Genomic DNA, 12,712 nt, shown 5'->3' on the forward strand with positions numbered 1-12,712 from the left:
ATTCTTTTGAAATCTTTTTCAGGCATTTCCTCTAACTCGTTCTCACTGGAGGTCATTTCTGATGCATTAATTCTTTTAGGTGGATTTATATCTTCTTGCTTTTTAGTGTTTCTTGTGTTATAATGTATATATTTTTGCATATTGGATTAAGTTAATGCTTGGATTTTCTAGCTAGCTGGGTATTCTTAGCTGTATCAATTGATTTGATGTTATATATTTTCAGGGTAGGAGCTTAAGGTGTTAGATGTGGCTCTTAAGACTCTGAGAGTATCTACAAAGGTGCTCCTACGGGTTGAGTTTCCCTGCTATGGGAGTATTCAAGTAGGCTAAGTGGAATAAAACACAGGTAGATTCTAAAAGTTAACTAAACACTGTACCCATTCAGTCAAAAACAGCCCCAAGTATGTATGCCAGAGTAGTTATTATAACAACCAGATCCTCTATCAACATAGAGGTTAAGATTTCTGGTCTGTTGAGGGATCCCAGTCAGCTTATGACCAAGTGAGACCCTTCCCTGGTGCAATCCCAGTTACCTTGGATGATTTTGGTCTCAGTCAAGTTGCTGCCTGGGTCGTCAGGCTGCTGTTCTGATTTCTGGAGCTGGGCACTGGCTTTTCCTGTGGGGCAACCCAAGCCTGGCAACTGTGGCCCTGCAGATCAGCATCCCCACTGCTGGAACCGCTGCTGCGAAAGCTGCCTCTGCTGGGTCTGTCAGCAGCTCAAGCTGCTGCTGCTGGGCCCACTGCTGTTGTTGCCTCTGTTGCTGCTGCTGCTGTAGCTGCCACTTCTGGAGCCACTGCTGTTGCTGAAGCTGCTGCTTCTGGGTCTGCTGTTGTTGCCGCTCCTGGGTCTGCTGTTGCTGGGGCCGCTGGTACCGGTTCCGGAGTTGCTGATGTTGCTGCCGAACTCTGCTCCTGCTTGGGTCCCGCTGTCGGCTCAAGTTGGCGTGGCTGGGTGCAGGAACGCTGCTCTGTTCCCTGGAGCTGGGCTCAGGTGGTGGGGTAGGGGAGGGAGCCACAGCTGCTCTGGTTCTCTCACTGTTCCACGTGTTCTTCTACCTCGTGTTCTGCTCCTCCGCTGCTCACTGCCGCTCTCCCTTCACTTTTCCTGAGCTGCGGAGAGCGCGGTGTGAGTGGTAGCTCCCGCACCTCGCTTTACCTGTGGCTGGAGCTGAGCCCTGCGGCTTTCTGGTGCACCCCGCCACCGCCATCGTGGTTGGCGGAGCTGCCGGGGCTGCTTTTGCCAGCCTGTGCGGGTTCTTGATGCTCTGGATCTCTCCTACTTCTCCACTGCTGCTTCAATTTCCTATACACCTCACTTTTTAGCAAAAGTGTGTATTTTGCTGAGTTTTTTTGGTCTTTTTCCCCCCAGGCTGCTTTGGTGTGGTACCTACGCCACCATCTTAACCGGAAGACACCCCTATTTACACCTTTTTGAATTCATTCATCCCAATTACTCTTACACACTGTTCTTGATCCTATATCCTCTCTCAATACTTTAGTTGAATTCTTTTTGTGTGTATTCTCTCCCAGCCTGTATTCCTTCAGGCTGATGTATGGACTTAATTCCAATAGTGGGTTTATTTTGCTTTCCCTTTTATATTCTACATCACATCATACCATTTCTTGTTTTCTCTTCTTCATTCTCATGCTATAAAAACACCCATACATTGTGTTGCCTTGTATTTTTATCTTATACAGGTGTGGAAGTGCATGGGCACATGTGTGTATCTATGTTGTGTTTGGTCTTATGTGTCATGGAAGTTTCTGGAGCTGGCTCTTTCACATGCTGTCATTTTTAAGAAACGTCTCAGTTTTGCTTTTCCTGTTCACTTCATCATTTTGGGAGACTTTTGTGTGGGACATCTTTGAATGTCGGAATTCTTCCAAGTTCATTGGAAATTAAACAAATTTAATTTTGGGTGATGACAAGGTATGACAGTTTGTATTGTCATCTTTTCAGGATTTATATCCATCTAGGAAATAGACCTCTGGATATGCTTGTGAGAGCAACTTCTAGAAAGAAGGCAGAAAGCTTCTACCCTATATATGGCAGTGCAATCCCACTAGCTAGTCATAGAGTGGCTAAAAGAAAAGGAGAGAGAGAAAACAAGGTGAGTACTAATATTCATCTCTGTGTTTCTGACTGTGGATATAATATGACCAGCAATTCATGCTCCTGTCACCACAGCTAGAGCCACATAAGCTGCCCTGCTTTCCCCAGCATAATGGACTTTAATCTAAACCTACAAGACAAAATAAACATTTCTTTCTTTACACTGCCTCTTTTCAGAAATTTTGTCAAAGGGAAAGTAACTAATACAAAAAGTGAAGTGCCTGAGTTGCCCTAACCACATATGGTTACTGTTTCTAACCAGAAATCTGGACTTTCCACAATGAAGACAGCTCTCCTACACACTTCACCAAAAATTAGATATCTACTAATGTAAAACTCCTTGATTCTTTTTGGCTTTATTCTAAAGACATGTTGGAATAGTCAAGAGTGCTGGCACATGCCTGTGATCCCTGTGCCCAGGGCTCTCTGGCCATCCAATGTAGCCTAATTGGTAAAGTCCAGGCCAATGAGAGACCCTGTCTCAACTCAAAAGAGGTGGAGGATATTATAAAGAATAACACAGAGGTTAGTTTCTGGACTACACACACACACACACACACACACACACACACACACACACGCATGTGAATGAACAAGCACACACACACACATATGCACATGAACAGATATATACACTTGCATGCACGAAAAGAAACACTTTTAAGCATGAACACAGGATCATGAGTTCAGGTGTACCTTCACTTTTCCCCATGGAAATGAACATCGTCTAGGTATAATACCACAATTGCATAGATTTTTTAAGCTTTCAGTCTGGGTTGGTGGGAACAGGTATTCCTCAGGCCCTGTGCAGCCCAGGTATTCTCCCTCTAATTCATTTTTCTAGTTATTTTCCTGGCCTAGAATAGCTTCTTCAAGTAATGTGCTCACTACTTCTCTACTTATTTTTCAACTGTTGCCCTCTGCAAACTGTCCCCTACCGTGGAAAGCTATGCCCTCCATCAACCTTCCTTGCACATGTTTTCATTTCACCACCCCTTCTCTTCAATGCAGTGGTTGCCCCAGGGTCTGCCTAGATCCTTCTTATCAATCCATAGCCTCAACTTTTGTCAATAAGTTTTTGAAAATATTTCCTATTTTTTCCTCGTTTGATTAGTGGAAGAATTATTTAAGATAGATAATAAATCTGATCCCAGATACTTGATCTGGACCCCAAAGAGGAGTGTAAGTCCTTAACTTCAACTTTCTACCTTCTAAAAACTTGTTTCTAATAGTATCCAGGGGAATTATGCCCATTTTTGTTACTCCAAGTGAAAATTGCAAATTTCATTCCACAGAATGGCCCACTTAGACTGGACACCTGACTTCTAGCTTCATTGTTTGAGGAAGCCTAGCCTCTTAGGCATGTTCCCACATGACTATTTGACCTCTACTGCATTTGTGAACCTTCATCTCTTATTACAGGAAAAAATAGCAGATCTCATCTAGGAGTCTTGTTTTACATTTGTTCTTTTACATTTTCCTTTACTTTGGGAAGGAAACATAGCATTGATGCAGCCTTCCCTCCATCAGATGCTGAACTCCTCAGTGGGTAAGGATTTAAGTCCAAATGCAGAAAGCCCCTGCATGTGATATGGAACACACACATTGGGGACCTATATAGACCATTTTCTGATGACATGGGGAAATGAAAGAAAACTGTTCATACCTGAGGAAAAACCCATGAGAAGGGTGTGGTAACAACATTAAAATAAGAACAAATGTAGTTAACAGGCACATCACTTACATGCTCCAAACTAAGTATTTTTAGTTAAGATATGCATTCTAAAATAGTTTAATATCCACCAGTTACAAATGGGAAGATACAAGGTCAACAGGTAAAGCAAGAAGATAAAGGAAAGAACACACTTGAGAATACAGACATGACATACAATATTTGTTTTCATTTCTCAGAAACCCAGGAAAAGAAGCAACTCTCTTCCTTACTGACACACATCCCTTATCTTGGCCTCTATGAAGCATTCACTAATTGAAACAAAAATGAACCAAAACTTAGAAAAATGTGATAGTGTCAACTGTGCTCAAAGAAAAAATATAATTACTTAGTTACTCTAATTACACATGCAAAATAAAGCAATTGCTTGCTATTTACTGGGGTATGTCAAAAACAACTTAATATTAATAAATATTTGTGAGAAATAACTTTATACATTTTAATTACTAAACAAAACAGTAAAACAATTTTTAATTAAAAAGTATGCAAACTTTAAGTAAAATGACCCTTTGAGTTCCAATTTAGAGGCTTCTTACAGAGCTGAAAAAACTAACATTTCTGAGCCCCTAATTACATTCAAATCATGAGAGAGGAAAGTAGCTAAATACCAGATTGTCTTTCCCAATGGGAAATTAGGAAAGAAAATTACCAAAAAAAAAAAAAAAAAGAATGAGGAGAATTATGTTGGTGTTTTTTGACATATTATTTTGCTGTCTTATAAGGGACTATCTCTTTGTATATTCTGATAAAGTAAAATTCCAGAGTTCTTGTAACTCCAAACATAATGTTTAGATGTTTAAATCATGAGTTTTTGTTCTTAACACCATTCCAGTCTCCAAGGGGCTACCACATTGCAATTTCTTAGTGAATGTATTAATTGGTACTTTCTTACTGGAGATTACAATTAATTTGTGGAAATTAGCACTGATTATTTTTTCAGCAAAAACAAATAGTTGCATGAATCTTGATAATAATTCCAACCACTCACCAGCTATAATTGGAAATCAACAATTTGTGGGGTAGAGTAGGGATTAGTCCCCTGCCTGTGGCTCTGTAAATTCAGAGTAGCAAATTAATAGAATATTCTTTCTTTCCCAACCCAGGGAACCTACATTGTTCTAGTAAGTGTAACATAGTCATGCAAATCATGCAAAAATGCAGCATTCTTTATTTCTTATTCAGTTATATAAAATTTCACCCTTTACTAGTATGTACCAGAGCCCCCTCATTATTAACACATAACATGGAATGAAGTTATTCTAAGATTTCTTTTTTTAAAAAGTTGTATAAGTAGAATTTCTAATGAATTCTTGAACTTTCTAAAATCCTGGGAAGAATTGCCTTGAATCTTACTACTTCTTCCTGAACGTGCTGAAGATGAGAATAGAATAGGTGGAAGACAGAGCAAAAGAAGTATATCCACTAAATGTTTTCAGAGACAGCATTTAGAAAATGAACTCCTTGGCCACAGTCCCCCAGCTAATTTCAATCTGAAATGGGGAATAAGGTCAGACAGCACCAACAAGGTACACCACAGTCATTCTTCTGATAACAGCAAATTAGCTCTGGGAGGAATAAGGATCAGAGTGAAAAATTCATGAAGTTTTAAATCTGCTGCCTAATTAGCCACAGAAGTTGATACAAGACACCCCCCACCCCACACACACACATCACAACTAGAAATGTAAAATTAGAGGCATTTGCTGGAACTTTAAACGTGTTAGTTGATTGAAATGTCCACCTGACCAGGTAAATTAGGCCACTACAATGCTTTCCTGTGATTGTGTCATTATCTCTGAGAAAGGGTGACCCACAAAGTATGAATGTAGGTCAAAGTCACTGTCAAACATGCACATGGGCATGCATTTGGTGGTGATTTAAACTTCAGATGGTTGGGAGCCACTGCATCAGTCCTTCTTTTACATAAAACACATAAAACAAAACAGGACAAAATTATAATCCTGTGTTGAAATACTTTTAGTTAATTATAAAATATATATAAATGTGTTTGCTCTCAGAGATCCATCTCATTCTTTTTTAAATTTTTTGTTTTCTATTATTTATTATTTAATAGAAGCTTTGTATAGACCCATCATGTATAGGTACAATTGTTTCCCTCCTCCCTGTCCCCACTCCACTGAGGGTCTTCCTCAGCGGGATTGCTTTGAGAGCAGCAGTTACCCTGAACGCACCCCATCTTGTCTGATCTTGGAAGCTAAGCAGGGTCAGGCCTGGTTAGTACGTGGATAGGAATCAATTTCATTCTTACTCCTCTTCAAAATCTTCACCTTTGGTGGGTTTCATGAACAAAGTATTTGTTGTGAAGTGTTAGGTGGATCCCTAGCACTAGTTATATTTTTGAGTCAGCATGGTCGTCCACCTGTCATTCCATTACTCAGGAGGCAGAAACAAGAGATCCCTGGGTCAAGATGGATAGCTATACTAGCTGAATCAGCAAGCTGTAGGGTCAAACAAAATCCTGTTACAGTAAATATTATACACAGTGTGTGAGAAAGACATCCAAAACTAAAATCTGGCCCCCACACACATCATGTATACATGTGTCATATGTGATATATATATATATATATATATATATATATATATATATATATGAATCACACACACACAAAATCTTAGTGAAACACTGGCCACCCAAAGAAATAGTGACCAAGAATAATAATAAAATAAATAATAAAATATAACTATTAATGTGCCTGCAGAACATGGGCAGATATGCAGATATCTTCCAATCTCTGTGCACACTCAAACACTGAGTGGGTAAGAAATTTCTGAGATAAGTAAAATATTTCCAAGAGACAATGGAGAGCTTTATGGCCTCTTCCTTTCCCATATGGAATGTCACTGCACAACAGGCCAATACTAGATTTAAGGGTCCTGACACATGTCCAATTGAAGCTTTAGATTAGGAACAAATGGGATGGACAGGAGCTGATGGGTGCTATGGAATATTAAAAAAAAATACTGAAACAAAATCAATCATTGTTTCCTAGACTTTTAACTGTCACAGGACAGCAAAAGGATTTTCCTTTGTTTTGTATACGTTCACAGCACAACTTACTTGGGAAAGAGAGAAAGGCTTTATACTGAGAGAGTAGATAGACATTTGCACCAAGGAGGCATACCAAGTCATTTCTGGGGAAACTGACCCTGGTGGGGGTGCATGGACACAGAACATGTTTCATTACCAATCCACCATAGATACTAAAGTTTCCTGCTAAATCACAATTGACTTCCCTGTAATCTGTTCCTACTGGTGTCTAAAGAAATATGCTATGTGTCAATATCTATTAAATTGTAGAATGAGTAGTGTCTGTAAATGTTGTTACTTATAAATAGTTTATATATGTGATATTTGCTAAGTAGAAAAGGAAAAGATCCAAGAGATATATACAGCCTATCTGGATTCTTGAATCCAGAAATCACTTTGTATAGGTGAAGGATGCATGTGAGCTATGCTTAATGATGAAACCCAGGAGAATGCTCCCTGTCAGCAAGTAGACAGCAAGTGAAAAAAGAGTTGATGGAAAGCATGATCATTTGAGATGTATTGTGACATTCTCGTGGATGAAATTGAGTTTGTGTCAATAGATTAGATGGGGAAAAGATTAGGAAGCAAGATCAGAAATGAGAATGAACACTTCATTGCACATTAATAACAAATTAAGTGCTTGTTATCTCAGAGGCAGACATAAGTTACACTTTATATAAGGTATTAAAGAAGATGCTTGGCCCTGCCTGGACTTTCCTCTTTCTGGCCTCCCAGTACCGTATTCTGGAAAGACATCAGAAAGAGACATTGTTCATGATATCACATGGCCCTCACTTGCCTAAGAAACATGCTTGCATTTAGCCCGTGGTGCTGGGAGAGACAGACTAGTTGTGTGGTGCCGCCTTGCTCAAGTGCTCTGCACCTGGCCTTTGTTCAGTGCTGGTCCTGAGGAAGATGTGGTGCATGCTATCAGTTTGGCATGAGACATTTCAGAGTTCCAACAGTTCCTGCATTATGGCATTGTTAAAACTCACTCTGAAGAGTATTATCCACAAGGTTGACATTTAACACATTTGCACAATGACCAAATGTTCATTTGGTTGTATTTCAGGAAATCCCTGGTTTATAGCTATTCCATCTGTTTAAGACAAGATATAATCCCATGGCTCTGGGGCATTTGTACCCCCCTCTGATTAGCTCTTGAATTAACGGTAGCTGTATACCCATCTATGACTGCTAACTTTAGATCCTAGAAAATATTTAGGAAAAAGAGCAAAAATTAAATGTTAGGCCAAGTTAAATGTCTGTTCTCATGTGCTCCAAACATTAAGTATTTTCTATAAATAAGAAAAATCTAATGGGGTAACCATTTTTGCCTGCATTTACATTCTGTTAGCCATTTAAATTAGTTACCCAAGAATAAATGCAAGTAGTTTTGTAATATATATATATATATATATATATATATATATATATATATGTGTGTGTGTGTGTGTGTGTGTGTGTGTGTGTGTGTGTGTGTGCACGCGCGCTTTAGTTTCAGTCAAACATTTTGATGAAAATAAGAAGAACTAAGAACTGGAAGAAATATACTAACTATGATTGCTATAAAAGAATAAAAGAAAATATAAGCAATATCTTAAAGAATGCAGAACAAAGCAACTTGGACATTTACCATACTGCTGCTAAAAATCTCTGACAGTGGTGATAAATAGACAAGTTAGAGTTATTCGCAGGATGTGCTACAAGGGTGGGGGGGGCATCCCAAATGGCTGAATTGGACACAACACAAAATCCTGACTGACATGGGTTGGCTGATAGGCTTTCCAACATCTGATAACAAAACTCTTTTAAAGAGAGACTCTTCCAGAAGCTTTTGCTTATATGCAGCTCAGAGATAATGTCTTTCAATCATCTGGGCACTATGAGGGACCCTAGAATGCACAGTCCTATGTTAATCAAGGAGATTTTTCTTTAAGGCTTTCTTTAAGGCTTTCTATAAGATATATATCTCTAAATGGACTGACCAAGTTCACTTTATGGTGACTAACGAGTGTTGGAAGAGGTTTTATTACAAAAACATAACTATGAGCCCAAGGGTCCTAGAAATCAAAAAGAAAAAAAAATGAGAATGAAAGAACTACTGAGTAAAAAAGCAGGAGCCATAAGAGCAGCAATATTAGCCAGGTCTGGTGGTGCACACTTGTAATCCCCGGACTCAGATAAAGAATTCACTACAAGCTTATGGACAGCACAGTGAATTTAGGGCCATTCAGGGTTTACACAGAGAGACTCTGCCTCAAAATAAGAAACAAACAAACAAAAAAAGTAATGATATTGCCATAAATATGAGGATCTTTCTTCCTTTTTTGTGACTGAATTTCAAATATATAGGCATTTCCTTTACCTGCCTTTCAACTGATGGGTTTTTTTGGTTGTTTCTAAACATAGGAGCAACAGCTGTGTATATGACATCTGCTTTAACTTTCTTTATGTTAACACCAGGAGTGGAATTGCTAAATCATATGTGAGGATTATTTTTCATGTTTCATTAAACCTTTAATATTATAGTATAACAGCCATAGTAATTCACATTCCACCAATAACGTGTAAGGGTTCTCATTTCTCCATATCCTTATAAGCCCTCATCTTCATATTTTCATATTGGCATTTTTGACTGGAGTGACAAAATTTTCTCCATGTGTTTTGGATTGGCATTCCTCTAGTAATTAGTGATAATGAATGTTTTTCACAGATCTTCTGGATGCATGTATGTCTGCTTTTTGAGATGTGTCTCTTCAGATCTATTGTCCGTCTTTGAATTATTTGAAGTTTTCCTCTTGAGTTGGTTACATTCCATATATAGTCTAAATATAAGTAATGTATTTATGTGAAGTTTGCAAAATCTCCCCCCTATGGTATTAATAGTCTCTCATTTCAAGAATAAAACCATTTTGTTTGCAACTACATGGCTGGAGGTCATTATTTTAGGGACATAAACCAGGTACAGAAAGACAAGTGCAGCATAAACTTATGCATATATAAAGGTCAATTCCATAGAAGTTACATAACATAGAAATGGACAGAAACTGGGAAGAATAAGGAAGGTTTGAGAAAAGTTGGTTCTTGTGTGCTTAATTATATTGAGATAAAAGAAATCTATTGCAAATTAAGCTGACGATAAACAGTGTTCTACAGTATTGTTAGATGATGTATTTTCTTTTGAGTCATAGATAATACTAAGATACCAGAAAAATTACAGTGAGACTGACATGTTAAGGGAGGGTAATGTGGCATATATGTGTTCAAAATGTAATAAATTAGTATAGAAATGTGAAAGAATAAAAACTAAACTAAAAAATCTTGAGGACAGATTTTGAATGTTTTTACAACAGAGAAATTATAATTGTTTAAGAAGATAGATATGCTTTTCTTGAATGAAACACTTCTTATTTGTAAATGAATTGAAACATCTCATGGTACCTCATAAGTCTACACCCTTCGTATGAATCAAACTAATAATAATAATGATAATGACAACAATGAGGAAAGAATAGTCAGAGAAGACCTTTCATTTTTTGTACACTAGCAACTGATGCTGAAAAGCCCAGGGTCAGCATGCTGTGGGAGCAGCTTAGAAGAATTCCACGGATTGTCATGTAGCAACTTGTCTACTGCAAATGGGGCCACTGTGGGTAGCACTTTTTTTTACTTTGTCTCCTCTCTTCGTTTAAGAGCTGGTAAAGAAAATTATCCCACAGGTTCATGATATTGTAACATCAGCATTCAGAAGAGAGCCAGTCCCCAGACAATTAGCCCATCTAGTTCTGGAAGGCGCTACATGAGCTACCGGGGGAAAGTGGCCAACATCTGTCCAAGCAACTCAAAATCTAAGCAACTCAGAAGTAAACAACCTGAGGTGATGCTTATACAAGTGCAATAATGGCACAAAGCCACAGTGGGTAACCAACTGCACTTGGATTGGCTAACAAATCCACTCAGTAGAAAGGAAACCATATCTGGGACTGGGAAGCAAGTCAGAATCATATCCAGATAACAATTCTGCTTTCTATTGTCAAACTCACACTAATCTTGGGCTATAAGAGTGTCTACATCCTTTAAATTCTCTCTGAATTAATAATGGTTATCCCATTTAACCTTTGCTGACTTCACTCTCCATTGGAGAATCTGCTTTTCTTTTTCAGATGGGAGCTGGTTCGGAGGAGATAAATGACTCAGTGTACTCCACCCCAGCCCCAGTTGAAATCAAAGAGTAATTTGGGAAAAAAGCAAGAGTTCTATAACCTTAGGGAATCTGATATCAGCACAAGGGTAAAAGAAATAGACACTGTGGACATTCAATACCTATGGAATCAGAGATCCAGAGGCTCTAAGTGCCCATCACTGAAGTAGATTCAAAACACACCTGACCTGGCTCAGGGAATGTTATGGAAGAGGGGTCAGAACGATTGTTAGAGCCACATGTTGGGACATTTTGCACAGAGACATTGCATCTTCCCATAACTGACTGCTGTTCCCATAATGCATGACCCACAATCCCTATGGGGTTGATTTGCATCCCCAATGAAAAAGGCCTCTTCAGAAAAGGAACAGGGAGGAGGGAAATGATAGCACCACTATGTGATGTTTACATACTAAATATGTCCATATCTAATAAAAATAAATTTTAAAAATATACCATGGAAAGCTCCCTCAATACCCAGGAACTGTAGCACAAGGGTTTTCCACTAAGGCAGCATTTAAATGATGCCCTGTTCTTTCCTCAACAACCTGTGAAGAGAAAAACAAAAACAAAAACAAAGCATACATAGCAACCTTTGCCTCTTTCTACCTTCTCCACAAGGAAGGTCATTTGCTGGTGCAGTCAAATGAAGGCCACAGCCACTTATGGGTCTGTCTCTCTTCTGCAGATTTGACATGAAGGAAAGAACTTCACCCTTTCTGTTATTCTCATTGTTGTTTGGGTAATGCTGAGCATGGAAAGGACAGCTGAGATGAGTAAGAGGAAACTGTTCTTAGGTGGATGCGGGTGGCATGTGGCAGCTTCTCAGTGACGTCAGTGAGATCCTACTTCTTGTCATTTCTTGAAGGATTTTTTTTTTATTTATTAGATACAAAGAGAGAGAAAGAGAGACAGAGAGAAAGGGAATGGGCACACTAGTGCCTTTAGCCACTGCAAAAGAACTCCAGATGCATGTGCCATGATGTGTATCTGGTTAACGAGGGACCTGGAGAATCGAACCTGGGTACTTAGGCTTTGCTGACAAGCACCTTAACAACTAAGCCATCTTTCCAGCCCAAAGGAAACTTTTTTAGTTATGTCCTGAGCTCTCCTCTTAAGGCTCATTTACAATAAAAACCAGAGAAAGGGCAAAGAATGCACAGAAATTAAAACTAACCATTTTATGGAATGATGATCATGGTACCAAATGCTGATCTCTTCACTTTATCTGTTTTCATTAACATGGGCACATGAGTATTCATATAATCAATGTGGGGCCAAATGTAAGCAAGCCCTGGTGTTGTCATTTCTTGGTACACTCCAAACTTCAAGAATGTCCTTTACATCTGCAATCCCAGTCCTATGGGATGCAGAGACCAGAGAATCACCTAGGCTTGTGAAAAGATGGCCAGCTCAGGAATCAATAAGAGACTCTGGCACAAGTAAGAATTGGTAGAAAAGCAATGGAAGGTAATACTCAATATTCTACTCCAGCCAGCACAGGCAAGCACACCCTGCCACAGATGAGTGCACAGGTTCCCATGCCACATAAGCACATACATGTGCATAGAATAAACACCACCAAACCACACAATTACACATTTCACAC

The sequence above is a fragment of the Jaculus jaculus genome, chromosome 15 (genome assembly GCF_020740685.1).
Source record: "Jaculus jaculus isolate mJacJac1 chromosome 15, mJacJac1.mat.Y.cur, whole genome shotgun sequence".
Lineage (NCBI taxonomy): Eukaryota > Metazoa > Chordata > Mammalia > Rodentia > Dipodidae > Jaculus > Jaculus jaculus.